Raw genomic sequence first — 27,763 nt, 5'->3', positions numbered from 1 at the left:
TTGTTGGTTTTGATATTATTTAACGCTGAGAATAAGGTTTCACAAAACTACGTAGAGGGAAAAATTGTGAGTAAAGCCATTGCTATATTTTTCAGGGTGCTAAAAGTGTCTGGTAATCGGATCCAGGCACTCCAAATTTCCTGGTAACTCAGATATTCTCTTAATAATTGCATCTTTATTCTGCATATCGTGAAATAGAACTGGTGCACATCTTAGGAGAGTTTCTTTAATAAATTCTCCCTCACTGAGTGCTTTTCCATGCTGAGCTATGGAGTGAGCAATGCTCAAACTTGCAGATGTTAAATTTGTAGAACCTTTTACAAATTTAAGGATGGACTTAGATTGGCTCTTATAAAAGTGTAGCTGCCTGGAAATGTATTCCTTCCTTTCATCCTCACTTTTTTTCAAGAGCTGGGAATGATTAGTTTCAAAATGTCTATTTATATTCCACGTTCTGCTTACTACCGTTTCAGTACATAGAACGCAAAATGATCTGCCATTTTTTTCTATAATGCCATACATCTCAGTCCATGTCTCTTGAAAGGGTCGGCTACTGCTACCATACATCTCAGTCCATGTCTCTTGAAAGGGTCGGCTACTGCTACTACCACTTCCTTTACTTAACCTTGGTTTTTTATTTTTTGGGTTCTCCATCAGGGGGGCAGTGACAGAAGATAGAATTATAGATAGCCTGTTAGCCCTGCAGGCAATTAGGGGTTAACTAGCCTAACTGACCACCTTATGTAAATTAAGATGGCTGCCACTATTTCTAATGGCGGGAAACGGCACCCATAGCACATGCCCTCGCCTCTCCCAGCCTCCCCCTCACCTATCTCAGCAATGATGGTCAATTAGAAATCCACGACACCCCAGAACAGTAGATTGGATGATGGTTGCTGTGGTTATGTGGTAATGGCGATCACAGGGCCCCCAGAGATGCGTCCCCCACGGCATTCCGCTGCTCTCTGCTCCGCCGGCCGGAAGTGAGGTCAAAGATCCCCTAACGGCAGTGCAGGAGCCGGGGCAGAGGGAGCAGCAGGGAGGGAACAAGCGGAGGACTCGGAGGGAGCCAATAGGAGCACACACGGCACCCCCCCAGCGGGTAAACATGCACCAGGGGGGGGGGGGGGGTGATTTCGCCGGGGGGGGGGGAGGTCGCGCTGCACCTGGGGGGGGGGGGACGCATCGGCGATCCGCCCCGGGGAACGCCGCTGCTTCTCTGTATGCGGCCACATGCGGCCGCGTGTCACCGAAAATGGCTAAGTGTGTCAGTACTGACACGCGTGTCATAGGTTCGCCATCATGGACTTAGGGAATAGAAATCCTCGGGAGACATATGTGTTAGGCGGGGAGAGTGATAAGTACGGACGGGGAGAGGGATCTTGGGGTGATAGTATCTGAGGATTTGAAGGCAACGAAACAGTGTGACAAGGCGGTGGCCGTAGCTAGAAGGTTGTCAGGCTGTATAGAGAGAGGTGTGACCAGCAGAAGAAAGGGGGTGTTGATGCCCCTGTTTTGCTTAATTTTCTACCATGTAAGATACTTTCTTTCACAATGTAAGCCGCACTGAGCCTGTTGTATGTGGGAAAGCGCGGGGTACAAATGTAATAAATAAATAAATATGGTCAGTGCCCAGTTAACGTCTAGGTTGGAAGACATACCCGGATATTCAATGCCAGGAGCCACACATGCCCTGGCATTGAATATCTGTGGTTAGTTCAGCCAACCTCTTCACCAGCTGCTTACCACCATGGCCTGAATATGTTGACCAGCACAGGCCCCAGTTTACACCCAGAGAGCCCTCCACTATTGATCCTTTTTCAATTGGAAAACTAACCAGTTAGTCCTATTCTGTTTCCTATATTTATTTATTTATTTATTACATTTGTACCCCGCGCTTTCTTTCCCACATACAGCAGGCTCAGTGCGGCTTACATTGTAAAAGAAAGTATCTTACATGGTAGAAAATAAAGCAAAACAAGAAAATGTAGGAAGAGTATTATAAACTGTGATGATCAAAGCTACTTACATAGTGAAAAAGAGAGGACTGAGGTCCCTTATAAAAAGAACTCTGTTTTTTGCACAGGTATGTTTGCCCATAAGCAACTCACTGCCATACAGGAAGGTTTGTGGTAGCCTGTATTGTGGTAAAACATGAGCTTGTTACATCTGAGGGTGTGAGATTTGGCAGTGTGGGCAAAACTAACACTAACATTAATATTAACAAACTGCAGGAGAATCCTCAAATGTTAAGTCTGTACTAATGTCTATAATAGAATGAGAATGAGGTTTGATTGGATTTTGGATGGCATGAATGAGAGAGTATAAATGTGGAGAGAGTGAGAGTGAGGGAAGAGAGGTATTGGTTTTAAGTACATGGTTTTGGATATTTTGATATGTGCTTTGTATTGTAATAAATAAAGAATTATGGAATAATCATTTAATAAGGAATGATAGTTATTTTAAGTACTTGGATATTGATATTTGTAACTAGATAGAAGATATAAGAGATTGATAGATATAATTACGAGATGTCTGTCTCTTCAATTTATGGGCCTCGTTTCCAAGTTTATTGGAAATTTCCTACCCCCCCTCTGGAGTTCCAAGTTACATAAGCCTAATCTAGCCTTATGTAGAGTAGCCTGATGTTTTGGAGAGCCTCACACTTGCATACAGAGGAGTTCTAAACTGAGGATTTCATCCAGAAGAGCTTGCTCCTTTTGGCGAGTATCTTTAGAGATATGGGCCTGTAATGTGATTAAATGCCCCTTCGTCACTACTTTCAGGAACTCTCAGTCAAAGGGGTCATACCTGCACTATCATTAAAATGCAAATAGTCTAATAAATTCTTCTCCAATCACTGCAAGTTCATCAGTTCATCGAGCAAGGCATCATTTACCCGCCATGGGAAAGAAGTACGCCTGCCACTGCGCAAGACCAGATGACCCATGACAGGAGAATGATCAGAGCAGGTTTTGGGGTGCATGTCAACTGCATGGACATACGTACGGAGCAAAAAGTCTCCTAAACATATATACAATCTGGAGTAGGTATCATACGTGGGAGAATAAAAGGTATAGTCTCTCTCTTCCTCACGTACCTCTCGTCAGATATTATGCAGTCACTATTGCATGCAGAATGTGGGCAATCAAGCACGGTCACTCCTAGCATATGAAACCCTAATAGCTGAGTTATCTAAATCTGGGTTGAGGGTGATATTGAAATCTCCTCCTATCAAAAGCATACCCTTTAGATTTTTTGCCAGATCAAATGAGTAAAGAAGGATCCCTGATTTTGGTAGGAAACAAAGTGAGGGGAGTCAGCACAAGCCCTTGAACATCAACCACTAAAAGAAGGTAACACCTCCTTTATCTAGAATTTGCTTGTGAACAATCCAGAGGTGTGCCTTACTTAACAGAATACCAACCCCTGTAGTTTTGGGGCAGACATAGTTGGAGACAAGATATACCATAGCACATTTTGCTGTATAATTAAGTAAATGCTCATGTTTTACCAAAAGATGAGTCTCTTGAATAAAGAGCACATCTGCCACCAAGTGTGTCACTTCTTTAAAAAGCAAATGTCGTTTACATGGGATATTCAGTCCCTTAACATTGAGGAACATACATGTTAAGTCAACCATATATTTCTAAGAACTTCCAATGATATGCTTTATTGCCCTACCTCTTGATCAGACACAGAGATACCCTAGAAACAATATTGCATGACCCAATCCAAGCCAAAAACAGTAATACCCTCTCAGCCCCCCACCCCGACCCGCTCACTCTCAAATCCCTTCCCTCCCAACCCCATAGAAACCTGCCAATGAAGACACAGACACATGCCCAGATAGGCATGATCATGCAGGGGAGGAGCTATTCAAGAGCCCTATTACTTAGTAGAAGATAGATCTAGTACAGGTCATCCCAAATCTCAAACATATCACCACCGTGGAAAGCAGCCTGCGGAGTACCTCAAGGATCACCATTATCACCAATACTCTTCAACATAATTTATTTATTTATTTATTACACTTGTATCCCACATTTTCCCACCTATTTGGAGGCTCAATGTGGCTTACAATGACCTGTTATGGCATAGCCATTCCAGGGTAACCAATACAATTGGTGTTACAAAAAGATCATGGATGACAAAAAAGATCTATGCATACAGTTATAGAGAGATGACTTTCAGAATGAGGGTGGAGTGGTGAAATGTTATAATTGGGCTATGGATTCTCGTGGTAGGCCTTGTTGAAGAGATAGGTTTTCAGAGATTTGCGAAAGTTAGTTATTTCATTAATTGTTTTCAAGTTATTTGGTAGTGCATTCCACAGCTGCGTGCTCATGTAGGAAAAGCTGGTCGCATGTGTTAGTTTGTATTTTAAACCTTTACAGCTGGGGAAGTGTAAATTGAGAAATGTGCGAGCTGATCTTTTAGCATTTCTGGGAGGGAGGTCCACAAGGTCTAGCATGTAGGTCGGGGCATCGCCGTGAATGATTTTATGAACAATCGTGCAGATCTTGAACGCGGTACGGTTTTTAAGAGGGAGCCAGTGAAGTTTCTCTCTTAGGTGTTTTGCGCTTTCATATTTTGTTTTTCCAAATATGAGTCTGGCTGCTGTATTCTGGGCTGTTTGAAGTTTCTTGATAGTCTGTTCTTTGCAACCAGCGTAGAGTGCGTTGCAATAGTCCAAGTGACTTAGCACCATTAACTGTACCAGGTTGCGAAAAATGGATCTTGGGAAGAAAGGTTTTACTCTTTTGAGTTTCCACATGGAGTGGAAACATCTTCTTAGTTGTATTCTTCACGTGGGTTTCAAGTGTGAGATTTCGATCGATGGGGACTCCAAGAATTTTCAGATTGTTTGAGATGGGAAGGGAAAAGTTTGGTGTGATTATGGTGGTGAATTTAGTTCTATTATGTTGTGAGGTATAAGACATTGTGTTTTTTCTGCGTTAAGTTTTAGCTGGAATGCATCCGCCCAGGAGTGCATGATTTGGAAGCTTTGGTTGATCTCATTGGTGATTTCCTTTAGATCATGTTTGAATGGGATATAGATCGTGACATCATCTGCATATATGTAAGGATTGAGGTTTTGATTGGCTAGTAGTTTGGCTAAGGGTATCATCATTAGGTTGAAGAGGGTTGGTGAGAGGGGGGATCCTTGGGGGACTCCACAGTCAGGTGTCCATGGGGCTGATATGTCCGCATTTGTTATTACTTGGTATGATCTTGTGGTCAGGAATCCTTAATGATGATGATCCCACTGGCAAAGTCCCTATCCAATCGAGGCCTCAACCCGTTCATCTATGCAGATGACGTTACAATCTATATTCCCTTCAGACATGACTTAACAGAAATAGCCAATGAAATTAATGAAGGCCTGAACATCATGGACTCTTGGGCAAATTCATTCCAACTGAAACTGAACACTGAAAAAACACACTGCCTCATCCTCTCATCTCAACATAACAAGTACAAACCCACAACCATAAACACCCCACGACACACCCTTCCTACTTCAGACAGCCTAAAAATACTCGGAGTCACAATCGACCGCAACCTTACCCTTGAGAGCCAAGTAAACTCCGTAATAAACAAAATGTTCTACTCAATGTGGAAACTTAAACGATTAAAACCTTTCTTCCCGAGAGAAATCTTTCGAAACCTAATACAATCAATGGTCCTAAACCATGCAGATTACTGCAACGGAATATACGCGGGATGCAAAGAACAACTCACAAAAAAAACTCCAGACCGCCCAAAACACAGCAGCCAGGCTGATATTTGGTAAAACACAATTCGAAAGTTCAAAACCCCTCCGAGAAAAGCTGCACTGGCACCCAATCAAAGAAAGGATCATCTTCAAAATCTGCACTTTGGTCCACAAAATTATCTACGGCGAAGTCCCAAGATACATGACAGATCTCATATATCTACCAACCAGAAACAGAACCAGATCATCACGATCATACCTAAACCTACATTACCCAAATTGTAAAGGACTTAAATACAAAACAACTTATGCATCCTGCTTCTCCTACATAAGCACACAACTAAGGAAAAGCTGTGAAAACAATCCATGACCATTTAAACTTCAGGAGATCACTAAAAACCAACCTTTTCAAAAAGGCTTACCCCACCGATCCACTGTAAATCCCCACATCTAGCAACACAACATAAACAATGATCGCAATGGATAATACACAATCTTCATTCCCTTTGACCCTCATGGTGCCTAATACACACCTACCTCATTAGACCACAATATAACCTTGTATTTGTTATCAACCGCCTTGGCGAACGCCAAATCGGTACTATGTAAGCCACGTTGAGCCTGCAAATAGCTGGGAAAATGTGGGGTACAAATGTAACAAATGAATAAATAAAATAAATATGACAAAAAAGTCACTCATATAAATCAGAACATAAGTAACCATGAACAAAACAAGAAATAGTGTATATAAGATCATAATCAGAAGGTACAATGTTCTCTGGATGTCTCACAACTTTATTAGTGAGAGCAGCAATATGAATACTGCTAAAAAGTGAAGAAAAACCCAGGATTTCCTGGGACACTTCAGGTTCTCAGATGTGAGCTTGCTTCCTAGCAGGTTGTGTCCCTTGCCCTGAACAACCCGCTACCACTTGGAGCGTGTTGAACGGATTTTCAGGCTGTCCATTTGCTGAGATTTCTCCAATAATGTTAAAGGAGCTTGGGGGTCCAGAACTGGGAAACGGTGTCTCGCCTCTTGTCATGGTCTTCAAGATATGTAACTTCTCTTCCATATAAAAGGATAATGCAAATGGATGTTACCAACGGTATTTGAAATCCTTTTCCCACAGATATTTAGTAAAAGGCCACAGATCACTCTGTTGATGTAGGGTCAGTGCAGCAAAGTCCTGGTATACCTCAATCGGATAGGTATCCCAGGTAATGGAAGCCTTTTAGTGGGCATTACGTAGGCAGCCTCTTTGGTTTTATAATCTGAGAAGCAGGCCACAATATCTTGAGGCAAATTCGCCCTGAGAGGATTAGTGACCTGGTGAGCCCTGTGTAGCTTTACAATACATTACAATACAATTCTATACAGCCGATATCTTCAAGTTCTTAGCAATTTACAATAACTAAAAAACCAAGAGAGTCTCTAGGGAAGCAAAAAAACAGAGAATCCTATTCAAGAACTAATTTTAACAAACTTCTTAAAAAGATAGGTTTTTACATTTTTCTTGAATAAGAACAAAAGATAACTGAACAGCAAAACAAATATTAAAATCACTCCAGGACCTTGATGCTTGAACTGCAAGAAGTCTATCAAACATTTTAAATCTTTATATGATCAGGGATAACCTGATCGCTAGACAGAAGCATGCTAGCAATTTTTTGGACCACCAGTTCACAGTCAGTGTAATCTGCTGTCTCAGGAACCCCCCTCCCCCCGAATCCACATGTTTGAGCGATGACTATGATTTTCTAAATCCTCCACTTTGGCCAGGAAGAGAATATGGTCCATTTGCTGATTAGAAAAAGAGGTTTCCAGTGCTGAAATGGCCTCTAGGTGTTCCTCCAGTCTTATGTCAGAGTCCTCCTCCCTCCGGCCTGTAACCAGGTACCTCTACATGCAGCCAAGGATAGAACAATCTCCTCCAGCCACAGGCTCCCGGTACAGTCAAGAAGTAAATGTCCACCAGTAACTTCAATCTTAAGGACTTTATTCCATGCAGGTTTCTAGTAGACCTGATACACAGTTCCAACAGCAGCATTCACCTTCCATCTTAAGCACATATAAGCCACCTGAAAGTGTGTGGCAAATAATCCCCTTTAAGCAATAGGCTATCAGAACATACCAGGATTCAATACAGGCTCACAGGCAGCTCCAGTCTGGGCTCTTTATCCAGTGCACAATAAACAGTAGTTCAATTCCAAATAGAAGCAGTTCATTCTACTCTCTTTACCTTCAGGAGGGGTTCCATACTTAGGGATTTCTCATACCCCAAGAGATTCCCCTTTACATCGACTTCACTGGTAGATTCAATACTTTAGGGACCTCTATTACCCAAGGGTTTTCAGCCTGCAAATACTTTAGAGACTTTCACACACCCAAGGGATTTCACCCTGCATCTGCTTCACTCTACCCTCTTCTCTCCTTCTGCTTCTCTCTTGGGACTCCTTCCCACCTGCCTTATCAATTCCTGGCTTCTGCTCTCACAACCAGTCACTCTCCTTCCATTAGCTTCCCCTACACCCATACAGCTGAGTTAAGAATTGAACTAATGATGAGCTCCTGCACACAGGGTTTCCTCTCTCTCTTTCCCCCTAGTGGCAGCCAATCTACAAATCCTGCCAGCTTACATCCATGTCTTCCCCTATTGCAGCTAGGAGTCCAGTCCGGGTTCTTCATCTCACCCCCTGGCTCCTTGCCTGCAATGCCTTCTGGGACTTGTATTTCAGACTGAAACTGCCTTAACCCAACTATCCTGGATGTGACTATCACAGGCCTAACTCGCTGATTCCCCCCTCCCCACTCCCGGAGATCTGCGACCAGTGTTGAGAGCTCTGCATATACCGCTTTAATGTCTGTTTTAATCTCATGGAGAAGCTCCCGAAATTCAGACAATGGTTCCAGTATCGTAGTTGCTAAAGCTAGCTGCTCCTGTTCAGCATCCTGCTGCTGTGTAGCTGTGGGCTCTCCATCTGCCAATGCCATCTTTGCTGCTGTAATGAGGGGAGAATGTGGCTGCAGCTTGTAAGCAAATTCCCTAAGAATGGGCCTCTGGGGCTGCAACATTTTTCTCAAAAAAGGTGTGGATTTAATAGCTGTCTCAGGCTATGCAATTGATTTCGCTAAAATTCACCCCATGTCAAGGATAACCCAGTATTTTACTGCAGGGCATACACAGCTCAAAGCTCAGCCATCCATCTTGGCTCATGACGTCATCCACACCCCACCCTCCCCAGAATATAAGTCTTTTAATAATCATTATCATCAGATTTGACAATTTACTACATAAATAAAATGGAATACTGCAGTGCCTCTACACAAATATGAAAAACCTTGTGAAATTTAATGTAGACAATTACACAATGATGCACAAAGAAGAATAATCCCAACCCATAGGTTTAAAATTTGAGGTGTGGAGGTTGGAGTCACCACCAAAGAAAAAGATCTTAAGATCACTGTGATCCATACGTTAAAATTTCCAGCCTAGTATGCTGTGGCTGCCAAAAAAGCAAATAAGTGATTATCAAACAGGAAAAGAAAACAAAATATCATCATTATGCCTCTGTACAGATATATGGTGCTTATGCATCTGTGGTTGTGGGCAGGAAAACTTGGTCTTATTCAGGCACAGAGTGATGATCTCATCAACTGGCAGATCTTCCTACCTGGTTAAAAAGGAAGTACCATGACAAACAGAACTCTTCCTATGGTATCCTGGTGTTGAACCTTTCAAAAATACGGAAGCAGTAAACGCTGTCAAAACAGCGGGATCAATGCTGTTCAACACCAAGATACCATCAATATCACTGTAGGATATTACCTTGGTCCATTTTATTGATAGTCTTTTTAAAGACTCCTGAGGCAGGCGCTAGCTATTGCCGAAACATGGTGCCGTGTCAAGTCCATTCATCTACTCGTGAAATAAAGCCATTTAAACTTTCTTCATCTCCTAGGCTTCATTGGAAGAGTTCTGTTGGTCACGCTACTTCCTTTTTGACCTTATCCTGCACCGCAGCAGATCCTGTTTCTCCACTTTGGTGGATCTTCCTACCTAGCAGCACATACCACTCTCGATCCTTACAATGTTCAACATTTTGATAAAGCCCAAACTGGGATCCCTTTTCATGTGCCAAATAGGCAAGCAATCTAGTACAACTCCTTCTCACCGCCATGAGCAAGGAGACTTGGTCTTATTCAGGCACAGTGATGACCTTACAGGAGGGGACAGATCTTCCTATTCAGCAGCACAGACCACTTCACAATGCGCAATATTCTGGTAACACACCCATTAGGTTCCATTTCAAGCTTAGAAAAAGATCTAGAATATTATCATGCTGGAATCTCTAACCTTAGAGCATGCAGGTCTTCTTAATTCCATCTACAATAAAAACTCTAGTCTTTTGAAGGATCCATTAACAAGTGTTAACAAGGGAACTGTGGAATAGTTTTCATTCAATGAATCAGGTGAAGCTCACTACGAAATGGGACACTTAAAGCAATTATAAAGGGAGTGATTATAAATGCTAGTGCTGGAAAAAGAATAAGCTAAGGAAGAAAGACAATTAAAAATATTTTTTCTTGCTAATTCCTTTTAACCATATTTAAGGAGGGCAATTTCAGATAGCTGATTAACACATTTTTACCTATGTAAATTGCTTTGAAAATTGACTTTTATATCTACTACTATTTTCTGTTCTGAGGCACACAGACACAGCCTTTGTCTACATCCTGTGATTTGCAGGTTGCTATGTTTATATAATTACTGTTATTGTGCTTTTAGAGGTTCTGTGGCTGTGCTTTTGTCAGCAAATAAACTTAAAGTGAAATAAGCTTCTTCTAAAGCTCTACAGTAGTCAGTACATTTCCAAGGCACTGTGAATCTAAGTACAAAGCCACTCTGTTACAGCAAAAACCCCTTTTGTTAGAAATGAAGGTCATAAAGTCAAACTCCATTTACTTTCTTCCTCTCCATACAGCTGGGGGACCTCTGCAGAGAGAAACTGCACAAAACAGATACTACCAAAACAAAAACGCACTTTGACCTATTCTATACCATGAACCCACTGCAGAGAATTGAGGAAGCTGGGATACCTCTAGACAGCACACATGGATTTGCTGTAACTGTATATATTTTTGTCATAAGAGGATGCAGAATAAAAACGAACACAGAAAACATGCTAATGTAAATTTCCAGGGAGAGGATATCTCCTCACCTCACTGTATCTTCACTCTTGTTTATTACTGCAGAGAGATGATTTTTGCAGTGCCTTCTCTGCAGATCAAGACTATTGAGGTGGCCTCAGTATCTTCTTTCTGGGTCAGGAATTCTCTGTGACCCAGTGTGTGACTGACATGTGTAATGTGGCTATTGTGCATGTTAGCAATTTAAATTTGCCCGATGCTGCACAGACACTTATTCTTTGAGCTAGGGGTTCAGTATATGATTTTGTTCTCAAACAATTTTAGAGAAATCTACAGCACGTGGAGGGCAATTCTATAGCCTAGGCACTAACAGTGACGTGAACATTACATGCATAAACATTTAGAATACTAGCATATATGCATGTATGTGAACACATACTAAACGCCATTCTGCATATACCAGGGCCCCTTTTACTACGCAGCGGTAAAAAAAGGCCCTGAGTGGCGTCGGTTTGCCGTGCACTGAGCCTCCATTTTTACCACCCAGAAAAAGAAAATTCCAGGCAGGGGACAAAAATGGCCTTGCAATAAGTAAAACATTTGCCACGAGCCATTTCCTGGGGGAGCCCTTACCGCCACCTATTATGGAGGCAGTAAGGGCTCCTACGCTACCCCGGTGGTAACTGTGCAGTGCGCAGTGCTGCCCAATTACCGCCAGGTAAGCTCCTGGTGCAAAGATTTTTTTTTTAAATCTGACGCGTCGGAAATGGCGCATTTGGGGCAGGCACTACTGCCGGGGTCCTGGTGCGCAGCAGAGCAGCAGTACCGGTACCGACGCTTTGTAAAAGGAGCCCACAGTGCATAAGGGGGCATACATAGAGATAAAGCATGGCGGGATATAGGCAGGGCTCCCAAGTACACATGTAACTTACAGAATGCTGTAAGTTACGTGAGTAGCTGCTGTATTTAAGTAATCACACTTAGATCAGTTATATGGCTGGCAATAAATCCGAACACCTAAACATCAGGCATGATGAAACCAGGTTATGCTACAATTATGTAATGGCACCTACGTGCCTTCATAGAACATGCCCCTTGCCGCACACCCTCATTCCACCTAGTTACAGAATTACTCCCTTAAAGAAAGCCAAAACCATGTTTCTACTGCACTGGAAAATGCCCAAAAGATCACATCTGCTCAAAACGAGTGTGTTCCTTAGCAGTATATAGATGACAGTATGACCTACACTTTGGCTAATAATGGTTTGAACACACACAGCCTGCACAACTTAAATGAAACTCTCACATCCTCCTATGTAAGGAGCATTTGTGCTTACCCCCCGACTTTCCTGAATTCCATTTCTGCTTTAGCCTCCACTACCTCAACCGGGAGGCTTTTCTTTATATGATAGGGTGGACCAAATTGGTGAAAAGGTAGCACTGTATGTTAAGGAGGGTTTTGAATCAAATAGACTAAAAATTCTGCAGGAAACAAAATACATCTTGGAATCCTATGGACTGAAATTCCATGTGTAAAGGGGAAAGGGATAGTGATAGGAGTGTACTACCATCCACCTGGCCAGAATGAACAGACGGATGTAGAAATTTATCAGAAATTAGGGAGGCTAACAAACTGGGGAACACAATAATAATGGGTAATTTCAATTGCCCCGATATTGACTGGGTAAATGTAACATCAGGACATGCTAGGGAGGTAAAATTCCTTGACAAAATCAAGGACTGCTTTATGGAGCAGCTGGTACAGGAGCAAACAAGAGGAGGAAAAATTCTAGATTTAGTCCTTAGTGGAGTACATGATTTGGTGCAGGAGACGATGGTGCTGGGGCCGCTTGATAACAGTGATCATGATATGATCAGACTTGATATCGGCTTTGGAGTAAGTATACACACGAAAGCGAATATATTAGCATTTAACTTTCAAAAAGGAGACTATGATAAAACGAGAAGAATGGTGAAAACAAAATCTCAGAGAAGCAGATGTAAAGGTCAAAAATTTACATCAGGCGTGGATGCTCTTCAAAAATACCACCCTGGAAACCCAGGCCAAATATATTCCATGTATTAAAAAAGGATGAAGAACAACCAACGACAGCTGGCATGGTTAAAAACTGAGATGAAGAAAGCTTAAAATTATAAGAAACAGCATAAGGAACGGCAAAGTCCAAATGCAAAGTGCTGATAAGGAAGGCAAAGAGGGACTTTGAAAAAAAGATTGCATTGCAAGCAAAAACACATAGTAAAAATTTTTTTTAGGTATATTAACAGCAAGAAACCGGCAAAAGAAGTGGTTGAACCGCTAGATGACCAAGGGTTAAAAGGGCACTCAGGGAAGACAAAGCCATAGTGGAGAGATTAAATGAATTCTTTGCTTCAGTCTTCACTGAGAAAGATTTGGGAAAGATACCAGTGCCAGAAATGGTATTCAAAGCTAATGAGTCAGAGAAACAATGAAATCTCTATAAACCTGGAAGATGTAATGGCGCAATTTGACAAACTGAAGAGTAGCAAATTGCCTGGACCAGATGGTATTCATCCCAGAGTAGTGATAGAATTGAAAAATGAACTTGCAGAACTATTGTTAGTAATATGTTATTTATCTTTAAAATCAAGCATGGTACTGGAAGATTGGAGGGTGGCCAATGTAACGTTGATTTTTAAAAAAGGTTCCAGCGGTGATCCGGGAAATTATAGACCAATGAGCCTGACGTCGGTGGCAGCCAAAATGAACAAAATGAAGAACAAAATTACAGAGCATATTTATAAACAATCTAGAGATGGAAGTAACTAGGTGAGATTATTACGTTTAATGTGAGTGCAAAGTGACGTGGCAAAAAAACAGAAGAAAAGCAACCCTTTCAGTCAAATATTGTGTGCAATTCTGGTCACCGCATCTCAAGAAAGATATAGTGGAATTAGAAAGGTACAGAGAAGGGTGACAAAAATGATAAAGGGGATGGGATGACTTCCGTATGAGGAAAGGCTAAAGCAGCTTGGGCTCTTCAGCTTGGAGAAAAGATGGCTTAGGGGAGATATAATAGAGGTCTATAAAATAATGAGTGGAGTGGAACGGGTAGAAGTGAATTGCTTGTTTACTCTTTCCAAAAATACTAGGACTAGGAGGCACACAATGAAGCTACAAAGTAGTAAATTTAAAACGAATCTGAGAAAATATTTCTTCACTCAACATGTAATTAAGCTCTGGAATTCTTTGCCAGAGAATGTAGTAAAAGCAGTTAGCATAGCGGGGTTTAAAATGGTTTGGCTAGCTTCCTCAAAAGTCCAATAAGCCGTTATTAAAGTGGACTTGGGGAAAATCCACTGCTTATTTCTAAGATAAGCAGCATAAAATGTGTTGTACTCTTTTGGGATCTTGCCAGATACTTGTAACCTGGATTGGCCACTGTTGGAAACAGGATGCTGGGCTTCATGGACCTTTGGTCTGTTCCAGTATGGCAATACTTATGTTCTTAACCATTAGTTCAAGAAGAAATATTATGTTACTCTCTTATCTACCCCTTATGAATCACATATCATGCTCCCTTGTCCTAATGCTAACTTACCATTGAGCACGTAGAGAAAGCATGTAGAGCATGGGTCATGGAATTCTTTCCAGCCCCTCTGTGTGCATGCTTGTATACAGATATATATAGCTCTATTGTCTCTGTGGATTTCAGAGGAAAAAGAGGAAGGAGCAGTTTGAATGGTGAAGTACACAAACATTCTGTTGGTTTGGAAACAATAATAAAACTAAACCAAGTGTGATAATACTACAACCGTTACATATGACTGACAAGATTTCAAAGTGTGAATTTTACAGTTAACCAAAGGTGCCACTGTCCCACAGCCTGGGTCAGATTAACACTATAATAGCCCCTAGGCCACAGTTGTCTAAGTTCATTCCTTGGTGGTTACAAATAGGCCAGATTTTCAGGACATCCCTAATGAATATGCATAAGAGAGACTGACATACCCATTACCTCCCTTCAAGGTACTTTGTCGTCATTCTAGTAATAAAATTAAACTGAAAAAGTTAGGCAAATTATGCAGAGACAAGGCTTTTGGAATGCTCTATAAACACAGATCTGTAGAAGGAGTGTGTTTGTGTGGGCGCTGAAGTCTGTGTTGGGAGACGTGTGGAGTGGAAGAGTACGGGTGTGAGTGAGCAAATAGAGGGTATAGATGGGGGATGGATGTGTTATGTCTGCATATTTGGATGGATAAGTGTTTTATGAAGCAGGATATCTGAAGGTATTTTTTGTAGAGGGCTATGGTTTGTGCAGGACCAGCCCAAGGGTGGTGTCTTAGGGGAACCTTCAGCCTTATACCTCCCTCCCATGTCCAGTACACCCCCTTCTCTTCCCACATCCTCCAATTCCCCATGTCCAGCATCAACCCTTCCTTTGCTCCTCCAAGGCATCTATCATCTCTTCTCCCTTTCCCATGTCGTGCTTTCACTTCCAAGGAAAATGCTCTGGCTTCAGGCAGTCTTCACTGGATCAACTGATCTCCTAGAAGGGTCTTTCGCTATCCTCAGGAACTAACTAGCTCTCCAGTGTTCTCTGATTCAAATATATCTCTACCCTTACAAAGGAAGTTTCTTAGGTTCTTCTGTCCTCCTCCACTCTCCAAAATACAAGGACAGAAAGCAGCATTCTACACCAGCTAGAGGATCTAATATGCAGCTTATTTGTTGAAAAACTAAAGAACCATTCCAACCTTCCAGGTGCTCTCTCTCACAGAATATATTTTCCAACATTCAACATTGCAGCTGATAGATAGATAGATAGATAGATAGATAGATAGATAGATAGATATATGATAGATAGATAGATAGATCCCGCAATATCCGAAACAAGTTTGGGTTCAATGTGGCTAACAAACATTTGCAAAAAGTACAATACAATTAGTATTAGCATACATAGTAATAATACAATATACAAACTTCACTACTATTGAACAACAAAAGCAGGGTTCCAAACATGTCCAAGAGCTAACAATTACAAGGGATTTATTAAATAAAAATGCTTTCAACAGCTTACGAAATAAGAGGTAATCAGTAACCTATCTCAATGGATTAGGCAGAGAATTCCATATCTTTGTACCTTGATAGGTAAAGCCTGCATTAGGTATAATGAAGCTTCTTACAACTTGGGTAATAAAGGATGAGATAGTCCATAGCTATAGGAAAAGCATTTCCTAAAGGCAATTCTATCATGTTTTGCATGTACCAAGGTAATAAACCATACATTATTTGATAAACAAGAACCCAAAGTTTAAAGGTAATCCGAGAATTTATTGAAAGTCAATGTAATTTAGCCAAGAGATGCATTGATTCGGTATAACGAGGAACTCTACAAACAAGAAGGGCAGCGGTGTTCTCCGCTGATTGAAATTTCTTGATTAAAGAGTACTTTAAACCTGAGTAAACTACATTACAATAGTCAAACTTAGGGCCTCTTTTACAAAGACGCGCTACCGATTCCAGGTGTGGCAAATGAGAGGAAGATCATTCAATTCCTAGCGTGGCTTTGTAAAAAAAAAAAAAAAGCCCTTAGAGAGTACTAGTGTTTGGACCAAAGAATGGAAGATTGAATAAGGAAAGGAATGTCTCAATCACTTCAGCCTCCACAATCTATTAAAGACACTGGATATCACCTTAGACACCTGAGGGTCAAATGACAGATACTGGTCAACAGTTATACCTAAGATTTTCATAGTGGTAACTAACAGGTACGTCATTATCTATAATGAAGTTCCTAATAGCCATAGAGTAATAGGGATTAGTCAAGATTAGGAATTTGGTTTTGTCATTGTTTAGTTTTAATTTGAAATCAGCAGCCCAGGATTCCATCAGATCCAAACTGGATTTGATAGTAGGCAACATTTCAACTATATTGTCTATAAATGGGACGTAAATGGTAAAATCACTGGCATACCTTGTAACATCATCAACATACATGAAGGTATTAAAACCTCTGGTTGACAGTAAACTACCTAGTGAAGCCATCATTAAACTGAACAGAATGGGGGAAAGAGGGGAGCACTGAGTAACACCACAAACAAAGGATCAAGGTGGAGACATAAGACCAGTCTGCTTTACTTGGTATTGTCTAGATTTCAGAAAAGCATTGAACCATTGCAAGACTATGCCACAGATACCAAAATGATCCACCAAACTTAGTAAACTACAATGGTAAACTGTATCAAAAGTGCTAGCCTAAACATATCAAAGTGTACAATTAAAATTTTCCTACCTAAGCTCAGTTCTGCCTAAGATTGGCTATCAAGGTGGTTACGACAGTCTCTGTACTATATCCAGGTCTGAACCCAGATTAAGAACTATGCAGAGTAGAATGTGAATGAAAATATTCCATAAATTGAGATGACACCAACCCTTTCATCATCTTTACTAACAAAGGCATAAGGCCACAGCCTATAATTGGATACTTCATTCCTACCAGACAAGGGTTCTTCGGAATAAGAGTAAGAATTATTCTTCCTTTGTCATTAGGGAATAACCTTGAGATAGCATAAAAGAGAGATTAACATAAGACAACAAATAAATAAATCTGGTGCTGATGTCTGTAGATAACTGAGGCAAGGGTCCAATAAACAATGTGGAAACAAATACTTATCAAGAATTTGACAGAATCTAATGAATACATCCATACTACACAGAAACTTATCCAACTTTCCTTCCAGGGCTACAGTTTCACAATAAAAAACAACAAGAAAAGTCTCAAGATCTGCTTAAGAATTCCAAAAGGTACTACAGTTTCTAGTCCGCCCTCTCACCAAATCTGCCCCCGTCTTTAGGAATGGAATTCCCAAGTTCAAATTCATTAGGCTACACCACCAAGACCACAGAGAATCCTCAATGTAAGCCTCATAATTAGTTCCCCATATCCTATCTTAATTCAGACACCAGGTTAATGGATGAGTTTTCTCATCTCTCTGTCTTATGTATGCCTCTAAGCCAGCGATTTGCAACCTTTTTCATCTCAAGGCACACTGACAAGGCGCTAAAATTATCAAGGCACACCCATCAGTCCAGCATTTTTTCTTCCCCCCCTCCCCCCACCAATAGTTCAGCATTTATTGTTCTCCTTCCACCAATGGTCCAGGAATTTGTTCTTTGCTCCTCCCAAAGGTCCACCATGTCTCCTTCTCCCACCATCAATACCCCGGCATTTCTCCTGCTACCCCAAAATAATCTGGCATTCCCCCTTCTCCCCCCATCAATGGTCTAGCATTCCCCCCCCCCCCCATCAAAGATCCAGCATCCCCCCTCCCCCCCCACACATCAATGCCCTAGAATTCCCCCTTCCACCCCCCCCCCCAATCAATAGTTCAGCATTCCCCTTATCTTTGAAGGGCTCACAATTAAAAAAAATAAATAAATAAAAAAGAAATTTACAAAGAGCTGCAGTAGGATTTGAACCCAGGTTCTCTAATTCTCTGCCCTAGTTCTCAGCTGGCTGCTCTAACCATTAGGCTACTCCTCCACATGGACATCTATGTTGCCATTTTATAGCATGGATGTTCCTATGATGCCACAATAACATCCATGTCCCTTGTTCTGCCCTGTTCACAGTTTGGACTTTTCAGTTTGTAAAATGGATTTTTTTAAAATAAATTTTTATTGGAATTTTTCAACAAACCAAAACATCTTAGAAGCAGTACAAAATATCAACCATGTCCTGTCCCAACTCCTCCTCCCCCCCCCCCAACAATTGAAAACCATCCCCTAAAGTACCAATATGTATAGAAAATGCATCAACCCAAAAGGGTAACTCAGGGCACCATAGATACTTGCCGCTGCTCACACCAGGTTTTTCACACATCCCAGAATTTATGGAATTGTACGATACGACCATGGTGTATAGCTGTCAATTGAGACAATTGATACACATAATTGACGAAGCACCTGTTCTTCAGTGGGCATTGTAATGCTTTTCCAAAGCATGGCTACTGCCAGTTTGCTCACTGTGAGCAAGTAGGCTGCAAATTTCTGTACCTCAGGTTTAACCCCAGTAGGGCGAAAATGGAGTAAACAAACCTTTGCTTCTTGAGGGGTACTGCACCCGGGTGATTATATGAAGTAGTCTCAAGAAAGTTACCCAATACGTAGAGATCCTTGAGCAAAGCCACCAGATATGAAATAAATCTTCATTGGCCCCACACTCACAACAGCATTGGCCAGATCCAGTCTTATAAATTAGGCATAAGTGTATGGGTGTGTAGTACCACCTATATAACATCTTGTATCCATTTTCAATCATATTGGTAGCAAGAGACGCCTTTAATAACCATTTCAGAGCTTTAGTCCATTGCTGGCGATCATAGGAGGTGCCAAAGTCTGATTCCCAAATGGCAACAATGTGCCAATTCAGATTTAGAGAAAATGATGGCCGATATATAAATAAAATACCACTTAAGCCTCCCACTCCCTTCAGAGCTTTTTCCATCAATGTTTCTGCTAAGGTCAGAACCTCTTTCGCTCTCCATAGTATATAATCTCTGATCTGGGCATAAGGAAACAGGTCCCTTGCAGGCAGCCCGTATTCTTCTTGCAGGTCTGGAAAAGGTAAAACCTTACCCTCCTCCCACAATTGACCCAGGGTCCGTAGCCTACTATGGGCTCACCGAGCAAACACAGAAGCCTGCCTACCCGCTGGGAAGGTCAGAGGATACTGAATAGCAGTGGACAGATAGTATTGTGTATCAGGGAAAATATTGTTTTAGGTACGATATCAGATTTTGGAGTGGTACTGTAATAACAGACTCCAGGCCAGAAACCCTCAATTCACGATAAGGCAGCCAAGGAATTGCCCAAAGTGGGGTGCTACCCATGAGATGTTGTTCCACCTGCAGCCATGGCTTAGTGGGAACACACCCACCCACTCACTAATAATACGTAGCTGGGCAGCAATGTAGTAGTAGTGGAAATTGGGGATTCCCATACCCCTTGAACCGTTAGTTCACATAGTACTACTCTAATCACTTGGGGTGGCCGTTTCTTACAAATACTGTAATACTCATTGATTGAGCCATGGAAAAAAGTGCTTAGGCATGGGATCAGTAGGGTCATAAATAGAGTAATTTATGACACAAGGACATTTTGATTGCCTGTACTTGTCCATACCAAGAGATGTGAGGCCTTCCCACCTATTTAAATCATCCATAAAAGCCTGACTTTTTTTTTTTTTGGGGGGGGGGGGGGGGAATTGACTTCGTACAAATGGGAGAGTCTGCCATTAATCGTATTCCAAGATATGTGATAGTTTGTGATGCCCATTTAAATGGGAATCGGCTTTTCAACTGAGAAACCAATGGCTCCATAATGGTTAAATTCAAAATCTCTGATTTGGACATATTGGCCTTGAAGCCAGAGACTTGCCCATAGGTCTGTAAGGTGGTCTTTATGTGTGACAAGGAGGCCCATCAGTGTTGTCAAAGTCCGGAGCAAGCCATCAGCAAAAAGCAGGATCTTATGGGCAACCCCTTCACGTTATTCCTCAAATCCCAGAATGCGCCGGCACCTGGGATGCCATGGCTCAATGGAAAGGGAGAACAGGAATAGAGCCAGTGCATAGCCCTGTCGGGTCCCCCTATATAATTTGAAGGACTTCCGTGTATGACCCATTGACTCTCACACTAGCTAGTGGTTGTCTATATGGCAATTGTATATGCTTTTGACTCGTAATCACTTGTAACCACTCGCCTCCACCTACCCTCCTCTCTTCCTTCCGTTCACATTAATTGATTTGATTACTTTATTTTTTTTTTTGTCTATTAGATTGTAAGCTCTTTGAGCAGGGACTGTCTTTCTTCTATGTTTGTGCAGCGCTGCGTATGCCTTGTAGCGCTATAGAAATGCTAAATAGTAGTAGTAATTGTATCCATTCTAAACAGCAAACCCCACTGCTCATCCGCTGGAGAGCCCCAAACAAAGGGCCATTGTACCCTGTCAAATGCTTTTTCTGCATCATCTGAAAGCAACAATGCAATATCTCTGATCTTCTTGACTTGCTGAATAATGTGGAGGGCCCAACAAGTATTGTCAAAGGTTTGCCTAATCAGGATACACAATATGAGTTATTACTTTCTGTAATTGTTCTGCCAAATATTTTGTGAAAATGTTATAGTCCACCTCCCACCCCCAAATAAGGAAATAGACCTATAGAAGCACAAAACTGAGGATCCTTGCCAGGTTTAGGGATGACAGTAATAGGTGTGATCGCCAAGAATATGGCAACACTGTATTATCTTGAAAGCAGTTAAAGACTCGGGGCAAAATGGGACTTTCCCGTTTGGGAGGCTTTTAATCACCCAACAAGCCTCATAGCTTTCTACAGGGCGGGATAATTGATTAGTTTCTAATGGGGTCAGTGAAGGTATACCACGCTCACCAAATACTGAGAAATATCCTCTTCTGACAGGACCCGCCATGAACCATATAGTTCTGTGTAATATTTTACAAATATTTCTCTAATATATGCATTTGATGTTTCAACTGAGCCCTCCCCATCTACTACAGTATCAATATAGTTATGCTGGGCTTGATTATTTACGTTTATGGGCCAACAACTGGCTAGCCGATTGCCAAGCTCAAAGTAAGTTAGTCTCACTCTCTGTATAGGCCTCAGCTGTCTCTGCCAATTGTAACTCATTAAGATCCAGCCTCAATTGATGTAGTTGGCCTCCTAAAGCCTCAGAAGGCTTCTGGCTCTTATGGAGGAGTTTCTAAGGTTCAATCCGACATCGAAGGGTGGTCTCCTGAGCTGTGCCTGAAGAGAAATGATCCTACCCCTCAGTACCACTTTGCTCTCCCAAAGGATCATGGGTTCAATGCACTCCACAACAATTTATTTATTATTACATTTGTACCCCGCGCTTTCCCACTCAAAGCAGGTTCAATGCGGCTTACATAGTAATAGGGATTACAGAGAATTGATAGAGAAAATAAACGTTAAGTATAGCAGAATAACAAAAGAGATAGGTAGGTAGAGAAGGGCAAGGGTGAAGGGAGTAGGAGAGGTATAAGTGAGGGTAGGTGAGCATTGGAAGAGGGGTAGAGGAGGCGGAAGGGGGATAGTATGAACGAGAGTACCATCAAAACGCCACTGGCATTTCCCCTCCTGCTCTGAGTGATAATACAGTGTTAGTTCAACAGGTGCATGGTTGGACCAGGAGCGAATATGTATACATGCCCTTTGCTTCAAGTGTACAGCGCTGCGTACGTCTAGTGGCGCTATAGAAATGATAAGTAGTAGTAGTAGTAGTAGTAGTAGTGGTAATGGAGCACTTGAATATCCCCAAACCACATAGTTATGTGACAGTAGCTCTGATGCACTGGGGAATAACATATATAATCTTGCTGGGTAGGATTTACTGGTCTCCACAGGTCTAGCAAGCCCCAGTGAAATAAAAAAAGCTCTCAGGTGTTCTCTGTCTAGATGGGCATAGTGTATCTGAGAGATTTAGGGAGGGCTTAAGGTAAATTATGTATTATACCTGATAATTTTCTTTCCATTAATCATAGCTGATCAATCCATAGACTGGTGGGTTGTGACCATCTAACAGCAGGTGGAGATAGAGAGCAATCCTTTTGCCTCCCTATATGTGGTCATTTGCTGCCGGAAACTCCTCAGTATGTCGATATCAAAGCTCCATCCGCAGGACTCAGCACTTAGAGAATTACACCCACAAAAGGACACTGCCCAGCTCACCACCGCCGAAACGGGGGAGGGGAATTAACCCAGCTCATCCCCACACAAGTGGGGGAGGGGAATCCGTCCAGCTCATCCCCACGGAGCGGGGGAGGGACACCACACCCACCAATGCGGGGGGATCTGGCTTATCCTGCAACCGCGGGAGGAGCTGACTGACCCTAACACCGCCGAAGCGGGAGGGGTACAAAGCTGCCCTACAGCCGCACGAAGTGGGAGGGAGCGCCGGCAGAATTTAGGTCTCAATCCAGCCCCGTAAAACGGGGGGGGGAGAGGAATGCAGCAGCTCACTGTAACACAAAATTGTCTCAACTCCTGAAGAATCCAATTGAAAAAACTTGAACACGAAGTCCTCCTGAACAGGAACTGAAGACTAAACTTGAACCTGAAATGCAACCAGAATATAAACAGTACAGATATCTGGGAGGGGCTATGGATTGATCAGCTATGATTAATGGAAAGAAAATTATCAGGTATGATACATAATTTTACCTTCCATATCATCATGCTGATCAATCCATAGACTAGTGGGATGTACCGAAGCAGTACTTACCCAGGGTGGGACACAGAAATCCCTGACCACAACACTGAAGCTCCAAACCGGGCCTCCGCCCGAGCAGCCACAGTCAAGCGGTAATGTCTGGAGAAGGTATGAGCCGATGCCCAAGTTGCCGCCCTACAAATCTCTTCCAAGGAGACGGACCCGACCTCTGCCATCGAGGCCGCCTGTGCTCTAGTGGAGTTAGCCTTCAGCTGGATAGGCGGCACCTTCCCTGCGGCCACATAAGCCGCTGCAATGGGTTCCTAGACCCATTGTGCCACTGTAGGCTTGGCAGCCTGCAGACCCTTACGAGGACCTGCGAACAGCACAAACAGATGATCCGACTTCCGGAATCATTGGTCACTTCCAAGTATCTGATGATGACTCGTCTCACATCTAGATATTTGAGAGCAGAGTACTCCTCTGGGTAGTCTTCCCTACGAAAGGAGGGTAGACAGAGCTGATGATTCACATGGAAGTGAGGACCAATCTTGGGCAGGAAGGAAGGCACTGTGCGAATAGACACTCCTGCCTCAGTGAACTGCAGAAAGGGCTCTCGACATGATAGCGCCTGGAGCTCGGAAACTCTTCTGGCTAAAGTGATAGCCACCAAAAGACTGCTTTCAACGTCAATTCTTTCAGAGATGCCCTCGACAAGGGTTCACAAGGCGGCTTCTGCAAGGCTCTCAGCACCAGATTGAGATTCCACGCCGGTACCACTGCGTGCAGAGGAGGGCGCAGGTGAATAACTCTCTTGAGAAAGCGCACCACATCTGGCTGCAATGCCAGGGAAACACCCTTCAGGTGACCCCTGAAGCAAGCATGAGCCGCTACCTGGACCTTAAGGGAACTGAGCGACAGGCCTTTTCCAGACCTTCTTGCAGGAACGCCAACACTGCTAAAATTGGAGCAGTGAAAGGATAAAGTGAGCCTGCCTCACACCACGATGCAAAGGTACGCCAAACCCTGGCGTAAGCAGTAGAAGTAGAGCGCTTCCTCGCTCTCAGCATAGTGGTGATGACCTTTTCTGAGAAGCTCTGCTTGCTCCGATGCTGCCGTTCAATAGCCAGGCCGTAAGACCAAAGGGGGAGGGATCCTCCTTCACCACGGGACCCTGATGCAACAGGTCCTGCTCCGCTGGCAGCCGCAGAGGGCCGTCCACTGAGAGCCTGATCAAGTCCTCATACCAGGGACGTCTGGGCCAGTCCGGACCCACCAGGATTATCCGGCCCGGATGCTTTGCCACCCGGTCTAGCACCCTGCCCAACATGGGCCAGGGCGGGAACACATAGAGAAGCTCCTGTGTCAGCCACTGTTGGAGAAGAGCATCTACTCCCAGAGATCGAGGGTCCCGTCCTCTGCTGAAAAAGCGCGGCACTTGGCAATTGGCCGATGACGCCATCAAATCTAGGCTCGGCTGGCCCCAGCGCTTCGTGATGTCCAAGAACGCCTGAGCCGATAGCTGCCACTCTCCGGGATCCAAGGTATGGCGACTGAGAAAGTCCGCCTTGACATTCATTACTCCGGCAATGTGGGCCGCCGACAGCTGTTCCAGGTTCGCTTCCGCCCACTGGCATAGATTCATGGCCTCCTTGGCTAGAGGGGCGCTCTTGGTACCTCCCTGGCGATTGACATAGGCCACAGCCGTGACATTGTCCAACAGGACCCGTACTGGCTTCAACGCCAGTACCGGGAGAAACTCCAAAAGCGCCAACCGAATGGCTCTGAGTTCCAGGAGGTTGATAGACCACTTTGCCTCTGCAGGAGACCAGAGCCCCTGCGCTGTCCTTCCCAAGCAGTGGGCTCCCCAGCCCATCAAAGAGGCGTCCGTCGTGACGACAACCCACTCCGGGGTCAAAAGAGGCATCCCTGCGGACAGCCACCAGCTCAGCGCCTTGCGCACCTCTGGGTCCAAGGGAAGGCGCACAGCGTAATCCTCCGACACTGGAGTCCATCGCTGCAGCAGAGAGAGTTGTAGTGGTCTCATATGAGCCCTGGCCCAGGGCACTACTTCCATCGTGGCCGTCATAGAGCCCAACAGCTGCACATAGTCCCAAGCCCGAAGAGGAGAGGCTACTAGGAACTGGTCCACCTGAGCCTGAAGCTTGACAATCCGATTGTCCGGCAGGAACACTCTGCCCACTTGGATGTCGAAACGAACTCCCAAATATTCCAGGGACTGAGTCGGGCGCAGCTGGCTTTTCTCCCAGTTAATGATCCACCCCAGGGAGCTCAAAAGAGCAATCACCCGGTCTACAGCTCTGCCGCACTCTGCATAAGAGGGGGCTCGGATCAACCAGTCGTCCAGATAAGGATGGACTTGTACTCCTTCCTTTCGTAGGAAGGCCGCGATGACCACCATTACTTTGGAGAAGGTCCGCGGAGCAGTAGCCAACCCGAACGGGAGGGCTCTGAACTGGAAGTGTCGGCCCAGGACTGCAAAACGCAGAAAGCGTTGATGAGGAGGCCAGATGGGAATATGCAGGTAAGCTTCCTTGATGTCCAAGGATGCCAGGAACTCCCCTGCCTTCACTGCCGCTATAACAGAGCGGAGAGTCTCCATTCGGAAGTGCCGAACTTTCAAGGCCCGATTGACCCCTTTGAGGTCGAGGATAGGCCAGACAGAACCTCCTTTCTTTGGTACCACAAAGTAAATGGAGTAACGTCCCTTGCCAAGCTGATCTTCTGGCACCGGAACGACCGCACCCAGGCGGATCAGATTGTCCAAAGTCTGCTGCACTGCCACAGCTTTGACCGGTGACCTTGCAGGGAGAGTGCACAAACCCGTCTCTTAAGGGTTGGCATAACTCTAGCTTGTAGCCGTCTCTGATGACTTCCAGCACCCAAGCGTCTGAAGTTACCCTGGTCCACTCGCCCAGAAACGAGGACAGGCGTCCTCCAATCTGCACTGGGCCATGGACCAGGGCACCGTCATTGGGTACAAGACCCTGGGGGAGGACCGGAGGACGCACCTCCAGGACGGCGGTCTCTGCGAAAGGAATGCTGCTTGGGGGAGAAGTTCCTCTTGAAGGAAGAGGGGGCAGAGGAGCCTGACTTGCCTGGGCGATACCGACGGGCTTCCTGAAACCGTCTTTTGGAGGAACCAGGGCGAGCACCACTGGCCCGAGCCCTGACCTCTGGTAACCTCTTGCCCTTAGACGTGCCGAGATCGGTCACAATTTTGTCCAGCTCGACCCCAAAGAGCAGCTTGCCTTTAAAAGGCAACTTAGCCAGGCGAAACTTAGAGGCGTGGTCAGCAGACCAATGCTTCAGCCAAAGCCGTGCAGAGACTGTCTGAGCCATACCTTTAGCCGAGGCTCTCAAGACATCATACAGCAAGTCTGCCAAATAAGCCGAGCCCGATTCCAGGGCCGGTCAATCAGCCCACAAGGAAGGATCCGAGGGGGAAGCCTGCTGCACAATCGTCAGGCACGCCCTGGCTACATAGGAGCCACAAACTGAGGCCTGCAAACTTAAAGCAGCCGCCTCGAAGGACGACCTTAAGGCCGCCTCCAATCTTCTGTCTTTGGCGTCCTTTAGGGCCGTGCCACCTTCCACCGGCAACGCCGTTTTCTTAGTCACCGCAGTGATTAAAGAATCCACGGTAGGCCAAAGAAAGGCCTCCCGTTCACCTTCAGGCAGAGGATAGAGGCGGGACATAGCCCTAGCCACTTTGAGGCTCGCTTCTGGGACATCCCATTGAGCCGAAATCAAGGTGCGCATGGCCTCATGCACGTGGAAGGTTCTAGGCGGGCGCTTCGTCCCCAGCATAATGGCGGAGCCAACAGAGGCTGAGGGAGAGACGTCCTCCGGAGAGGAAATCTTCAAAATGCTCATGGCCTGCACTAACAGGTTGGGCAAATCCTCTGAGCGAAAGATCCGCGCTGCAGAGGGGTCATCCGCTCCATCTGAGCGGGAATCCGTCTCCTCCAAGGAATCCCCAAAGGACCGTTGGGAGAACTCAGATACGCTGCCCTCATCTACATCAGAGGAGACAGAGTCCTCTAGGGCCTGGAAATCCACCCGAGGGCGTTTGCTTCCGGAGGCCTCAACCCCTTTATCAGACAAGGGAGCAGGGGCAGCGTTTTGCATAACGAAAGCCTGATGCAGCAGCAAAATGAACTCAGGGGAAAAACCCCCCAGACTGTGCACTTCTGAAGCCTGGGCCACGGCCCTAGACGCAACCTCAACCGGCGCTCGCGAGAGCGGGGGAGAAACATGCTGCGCATCCAAAATGGCGTCCGGCACGAAACTCCGAGAAGGAGCCGAGCGGGAAGAATGGTGCTTAACTTTGGCCGCTTTTTTGCCGTCCCCCGAATCAAGGGCGACCATAGTATTAACGTCTCCCACCTCGAGGGCGGCCCAAGAAGAAGCCGTCCGAGCAGAGTGGCCGGCCAAAATGGGGGGTGGGGGGGGGGGGCAAGCAGCGGGGGACGGGCGTTTATGGCGGGAAAAACCGCCGCACCGGAGGAAGAACCGGGACACTGACCGGCCTCCCAACTGACGCCCAAAAAAGGCGATTCAAGTTTTGAAACCCCCACATCCCCGCTAGATGTGCACACGCGGTCCGGGGAGCGATTCTTCGCGCCCTCGCCCTCCGA

General features: G+C 44.5%; 1 protein-coding gene across 9 annotated transcripts in view; it reads right to left on the bottom strand.

The window, feature by feature from the left end:
• USP54 (ubiquitin specific peptidase 54) overlaps nucleotides 1–27,763 on the bottom strand; it is a 479,705-nt gene that overhangs the window by 265,351 nt on the left and 186,591 nt on the right. The gene's annotated exons all lie outside the window — the stretch shown is intronic.

The sequence above is a fragment of the Microcaecilia unicolor genome, chromosome 5, assembly GCF_901765095.1.
Source record: "Microcaecilia unicolor chromosome 5, aMicUni1.1, whole genome shotgun sequence".
Lineage (NCBI taxonomy): Eukaryota > Metazoa > Chordata > Amphibia > Gymnophiona > Siphonopidae > Microcaecilia > Microcaecilia unicolor.
This window is presented reverse-complemented; position numbering and strand designations above follow the sequence as displayed.